We start from the raw sequence: 7,437 nt of genomic DNA, 5'->3' as shown, positions 1-7,437 counted from the left end.
AGGTGTTTGTAAATGGCTTCTTTGCACACCTAAGATAAATTGATAGGACCATTAGTATCATCAAAAGTATAGTTTAGGTAAAATAATTTAAAAATAAATACCTTAATCATATTTTCTCGGCTCTTTTCATGCATTCTTTTGATGCAAATTTTCTCGTTACATTTAATACTAGCCTGATAAAGGGTAAAAATTCCTTTTTGGGAACCATCAAACCACCTTTCTTTCCGTAATCTCGAATTTTAAGGCAAATTGGTAAATGTTTGTCCTTTTCTTCTTTGGACTGACAAATCTTTGGCACCATCTTATAAATTTTACGTTGCCTAATCTTTTGACTCAATGAATAACCATACTTTTCCTTTAAAACTTTTGAAACATTTTTAATTTGTCCAATGGACCCACCAGCTATTTCATTTAAAACATGATCTGGTTCAGGTGCCATTAGTTTATCATCCAATCCAAAACACTTGTCAAATTGGAATAATCTTTTATTTATTTCTTCAGTCGAGCACTCTTTTAAAGCATTATTTTCTAACTGTTGTAGTAAATCATTATCCAAATTAAACTCAGAGTTCTCAAATTCTTTGGTAATTAAATCTGTTTCTTCGTGGCTGGTGTTCTCGTTTGATTGACTCTGAAGCCCACAATCATAGGAACTATAATCTTTTCTAAGCTTTGACAAGCAAAAATCATAGACGTTACGAGTGAGGAAGTTAAATATTTTTTCAGCGTCATCGGCCAAAAAATTTATACCAAACTGGGTTAGCGTTTCGTAGAAGGTTTCTTTCAATTTATTAGCCTCTTGCAGAGCTGTGCTAATTAATTAGTTAGCTAATTGAATTTCTAATTAATTAGCAACATTTACTAATTGAAAATGGTAATTGAATTTTAATTACCTTGTGCTAATTGAGAAGTAATTCTAATTAATTAGTATGAATCGGAAAGGTAATTATCTAATTAAAATTTAATTACATTTAGGATTAACTAATTAGCCAATTGGATTTTCAATTTATCTTTTACGCCAATTTGTTGTAAAAAATCGAGGAATTAACTCTTGATTCTTCTATTTGAATATGAAAAAGCCTTATTATATCGATGAGAAAACCTTAGTGCTACTCTAAATTTTTCAGCTCCTCAAATATGAGAGAATACTAGTACTAGTAGAAAATTTCGTAGTTCGCAACTGCCCCATTTCGAAATTTCGACTGTTTTACCTACTCGAATTAATAGCAGTGCGCATGTATTTACTACTCAGGAGTCCATTATAGGAACTGTGGCAAGAAAATGAAGAAATGAGAAAAATTTTAACATTCAATGGCATTAAAACAACACCAAAGTACTAAACCCATGAGCACTTTTAAACTTTTATGTTTACTTATGGTTTCTTTTTACTTTAATTAGAAAATAGTAATTCTAATTAATTAGTTTGATAAATAAATGTCTAATTTCTAATTGAACTGAATTAGTTTCTATGTCTAATTGCTAATTTGCTAATTAATTAGTTCATAAATATTTCCCTAATTGCTAATTTACTAATTAATTAGTTCATAAATATTTCCCTAATTGCTAATTCTAATTCAATTAGTTGTCAGCTAATTAGCACAGCTCTGGCCTCTTGTAAATATTTTAATCGGAAGGATACAATAGTCCCAAATGGAATTAACGGTTTAGGTTGTTTCTTTTTCTTAATTTCTTGAGATTCAGCACAGTTTTTCTTACAAAATCTTGCTTTTAGTTCAGGCTTTTTTTCTAAAGGAATAGGCCGATCTTTAAGAACTTTCAATAGCTCTTGTTTCATTATTGAAGATTTCTAGAAGTTTTTCTACTTGAATATGTTCTATCTGTTTTGATCTAATTTCTTTGAATAACGCCGTTCTGTTACTATAAATACTTTTTTCTGAGTTTAAATGTATTTCGTTTACGATACATTTGTCAAAAACATTTGAGAACGATCCCATCACGAATTGCTAAATCCAATCGGCAATCCACTGATCTATGCCAGACTGTTTTCGTTTTCTTAACCAAGGCTACTGAGCGAAATATTCGGATGCTTAAATAGCTCCGATATCATTGGCTAGCTTCCAATACACGCGCTTCCGTGGAAAAACCGGAAAGAAGAGTAAATAAGATTTTCGTTCACGTTGCGGCGGCAGAGCGTCGCATATAATTGGCAAGCCAGCGGCGCGGGAGAAAACGCGGGATTATAAAAACGAATTGCCTGAGTAACTAATAAGGAGCTAACATAATATTTACTCATGCTGATACTGATAAGCCTAACACACTACGAATACGTTATCTATATCTCTATACCGAAGTTGACTTTTCAGATACCGCGCCAAGCAATAAAAGCGCAAATGTGATGCGATCGGACTTGGAGCCGTCTGTCCAAAGTGTTTGTTTATTACTTAAGAAAGAAACCGTCTAACTCGGAGAGAAAATAATCAACTAATATATTTTTATATAAATCATATATTAGAAATTAAGCATTATTTAAATGGGTGTTGCTTCTCATCGAAACATAACAAAGTTGGTAAAAACTAAGAACTGTTTATAATAAGCTGGATATTAAGCCTCGGAGCCCTGTTTACAGTACATGGTAGCAGTTATGCGTTATTTCTTTATATTTATATTTTTCTTAATATTTAACATCATTCCGGAGGTGAATTTAAAGGCTGTGACTGGTTGTCAATTGGTGGTGGTTTGCCATATTCTACAGGGCCGGTAGGCCCTTGTAGATATGACTTGATACCCTTACGGAATGTTAATGAAAAAGTCACACCTTTTAGGGTTAGCGTCACATAGAAAAAGCATTAAAAATTTTTAGTTTTTTTAACGCAATTGTCATGGGCCATACGGAAAAAGTATAGCGAAGTTAGTTTTCGGAATACTTATAAATTAACAAGCACTTATTAAAAGGGAAACTTGCCTGTTTCGATTTTTAATTAATGAAGTCTAAGTATTGTACTTTAACTAATTAACAAAGTACGTCAAAAAATTACTTTTGGGTCAGAAGTCAGCCTAACCTTAAAGCGCGCTTAAACTTATTTCTTCATTTCGTTCTCGTTGACAACTAGAAGGGCTTAAGTTTGTGCGTACTAACAAGTTACGTCAGAAGGGAATAAGAGAGAAGGGACACACTTTATATCTCCATAATGCTTTACACTCGTAACAAAAGTCTTACTAACCTCAAATCAACTACCCTTCACTGATGGGCTATCTAACTTCTGCTTTATCTGTGACGTCACATAAGAAGGTGACGTCTCGCTTGACAAATAAAAAGTAGTTTTGTTTACAACTTTACATTGAAGGAGATAAAAATGGCCGAATTTCATGTTGATAAACGAAATCAAGCTGTGCAATTAATTTAGATACACGGGAATTGAGAACATACCAAAATCAGATAATTTGAAGGTAATAAATAGATGAAAACTAATTATTCCGAATTAATATTTAAAAATACAAATTAGTTCATACTTGAGGTTATAATTACACAAGAACGAAAAATCGACAGCCCTAAGCCTTTGGAGAATGAAAATCTAGCAGACAAATGGGCCGATACCGCGGAGAACTTAAAGAACTATTTTTGCAGTAAATTGGTTAAAAGCTGTGTACTTGCGCGCTTTTCTTGAGGTTGGTCGGACTCTCGTTACTGTTATAGTAGACCTAGTGGTATACTTAATACTAAAAAATATATAACACGTTAACTATAAAAAATATAGATAAGCTTAATACTAAAAATATATAACACGTTAACTATAAAAAATATAGATGAGCAACTATATAAATGATTGTATCAGGCATGAACGGGTTAGAACAAACATACTAGTTAATCATACAATAAAGGAGGCACTCGAACGAAGGCAAAGCAACATGACAATTCAAGCCAATCGACGACCCAACAAACCATTGCCAGACCTTAAGCCGGGAGACCACGTTCGATACCTGGCCGGACCAAGATTTTGGATCAAAGCGGTGATACACAAAAAAGAAGAAAACGATTCATACATCATTCGCTCCGAAAACGGATGCTTATATAGGAGAACCAGAACACACATACGAAGCACACTCGGAAAATCCGTAAGCAACCCGCCTAAAGTAGACCAAGTGACTGATGCAAAGCCAACGTTGACTAAGACTGAACAACGTACACCAGAAGACAGAATAATCGTCCGACTACCAGTAGTCACTCGCAACCGACCACAACAAAGACAGCAACAAGCAACGAGTAGTCACACAGATAGAACCTCAGACGAGATTCCAACAGCATTCAAGGAGACAGGAATGGTCCACGACCGACAAGTGACAAGAAGCGGCAGAGTATCGAAAAAACCACAACCATTTGTTTGCATTCCATAAAGTGTTTATTAAAAAAAAAAAAAAAAGTTGTTATAGTAGACCTAGTGGTATACTTAATACTAAAAAATATATAACACGTTAACTATAAAAAATATAGATAAGCTTAATACTAAAAAATATATAACACGTTAACTATAAAAAATATAGATAAGCAATATATCAATGATTGTATCAGGCATGAACGGGTTAGAACAAACATACTAGTTAATCATACAATAAAGTTAAATTGTTTATTAAACGAGCCAACAGTTACCAAAGCAGGCTCTAATGTCTCCCTTCTCTCTTATTCCCTTCTGCTATAATGAATGGCGTAAAAAGGATTCAATAAATATCATTCGATAAAAGGTGCTCAATGCATTAAAATAACACCGTCGATTATATCATTAAATGGTGTTAAATAAAATGAAAATGGAGCAAATTTTTTAAAAACCATTTGCTTACATAAAAGATGTAATAAAGGCTCAAAAAACTCCGTTCGTTAAAAGGTACGCAAATGATACCTAAATTTAATAAAAAAAAACACCTTTGAGCACCACAATAAAAGGTTTTAAACTTATTTGAAAGGATAATATGCCTGATTAACAGGAATATTTATAGTCATGTTGAGTGGGACTTCAATACCTGTCCTTTTGTGTATGTACAAGTTGAAGGCTTTCCGAATAAATACGACTATGTAAGTTAATGGTGTTGAAATAAATCTCTCTTAGAGTCTTAGTAACATTTAATGGAGTCATATTGCCGTTAATAAAGAGCATGTTTTTGCTTCTTAAAATACCACTTTAAACCCTTTCTTTGTTTTACACAACGAACGTGAGGTTAAATATCGAAACAAATATATAACACCTATTTCACTTTATTTGGTTTAGTAACGTGACATACGTCGCGTAATTTTGCCTACTTTTAATAACATTAAACCAAGTAATAATATAAGAAGTTTAACAGATTGCCTGTAAAAGATGATAAAAGCACTATAAATGCAAAATATTTATTTTATAGTTGCAAATAATATTTGTGAATGGCGTGATTTAATCATAAAAATGGTGTTATAGTACACCATAAATGGCGTAGTTTTTGGCACCGAAAAGAAAAGCATATACGGTGTTTGAATGCACCAGTATTTTTAGAGTGTATCAACAGTAACCGTGCATTGATAAGAAGCATACATCATATACCGGTAAATTAAGCGGTAGAGGGGATATCGTTACATATTTCCAATACGGATGCACCTGGTTAATTATTAAGACTTGAACACCAATTGCAGATAACCAACAATTCGTAACAAATTTTATTTTCAAACTGTTTATTTTTTTTAAACTTGAGCGATTATGGGAACTGTTTAGGATTTTGAATCTAAAGCTACATTTGCAAAGAAGCGGATAAGGCGAGGGAAGCCAAAAAACTGAAAGAGGTCTTAAAAGGATGCTTATTTTGAAGGAAACCAGTTTTCAGATTACGAACCCACTCTCATCTTCCCACCAGACCTTTCGTAAATGAGATGTTTGAAGAATCTGGTTTAATGTTTAATTAAAAACAAGAAATCGGTCGATGTAAAATTCCGACGTTTAATATGGAAGTTTTATTACTGTTGTTATTTTAATAGAAATTATTGCTGCTATACGCGCCGAAGGATTGAAAGGTAAAGTAGCAAGCAGCGCCTCTAGCGGATTGAATTGAAAACTATTGGCGAGAAATTCGTGAATGGTAGATTGGCAATTTAAAGATGGGGAGCGCTACAATTGTAAAATACGTCGGATTTTTAGCATTAGAAGGTTTACAAAATTATTTTAGGGATTCTACTCTTCGAATAGTCTAAAATCTAATAAAAAAATGAACATATTTTTAACGTAAAGAGATACTAGTAAACCAAACGAAATACCGAAGTCACTGGAGAGTGTACAAGGGAAACTTCTGTAACCAAGCAAGTTTATGATATTACCATCTATGTAAATGTTTATGTTGTGAGTTAATTAAATTAACTAGCAAGTGCTTCTAGACAAACACATCTTGGAGGTTAACTGTACTATACCTGTACATTTAATTTGGGAATTTGGGTGCTGGGATTAGATAAGATAGTCTAAAAAGTTACTTTTTCTCTTTAAACGCGTTAATCCATTCATTTATTTTAACGCAATGAATTCTAGAATTTCGAAAACTGTTAAAATTTCACCATTTCTGGGAAATTTCAGTAATAATTCCTACAACTAACTACACAAGAAGCCCATGGCTTCATTTAAAGACGCTGTCATTTTCCCGCCAATTTGTTCTTCTAAAATCCGCTAGGTGGTGAACGCGGCGCCTCGCTCGGCGCGTATAGAAAAAAAGAAACCACTAACTTTTTAGACCAGTGTTGCCAATGTGTGGGAAATTTCCCACATCGCGGGAAATTTTGGTAAGGTTTTAGGCTCTGTGGGACAAAGGTAATTTTTTCCCAAAATCGGTCAAATGTGGGAATTGTTCTCTTTAAGTGTTAATAGTGCAGACTGTGCAGTTAAAATTATTGCATTTTCGAAAATTTTGAAATAAATTCGGTGATTTTAAATTTGGCGCTGGAAAAAAGTAGCATATTTTGAGAATTTTAAAGCCTTATAGCGTTTTGGCGCATTTGTACATATTGTCAAAGCCATGCGCAGTGATATTCCATATTAAACATAATAGGAAAAAATAGTACAGATAAATAAGACTGTAACTGTAACTTTTCTACCATATTTTAGCTGGGGGCGGGGCTAAAAAGGGGGTGTGGGAAATGTGGGAAATTTTTCAAATGGAAGTGGGAAAATCCACTTTCAAACATTGGCAACACTGTTTTAGACGCAAAAAGGTGCGTTAGTGGGTAGATTAGATATGGTCAAACCGAAAAAAGGAATTAGATTTTCACACTTGGTTCTATCTATGATGAACTTCACTATGGTATTAAATGCAATACCTCAACACGAAATGGTCAATTCGCACCAAAACTAGATTTCTCTTTTTCTTCCTTTTCACCGTTATCCTTATTGGTTAGTGAAATTCACGTGGCTAGCGGCTGAAGCTGCCAAATCAAAATTAAATTAATCTTTGAGCTTGGTTTAAAAAGACCTGCTTTAG

This window comes from Phalangium opilio, unplaced genomic scaffold (assembly GCF_054372755.1).
Source record: "Phalangium opilio isolate 3A_F unplaced genomic scaffold, DU_Popi_V2 ptg000194l_1, whole genome shotgun sequence".
Lineage (NCBI taxonomy): Eukaryota > Metazoa > Arthropoda > Arachnida > Opiliones > Phalangiidae > Phalangium > Phalangium opilio.
The sequence above is the reverse complement of the archived record's forward strand: the minus strand, read 5'-3'. Positions refer to the sequence as shown.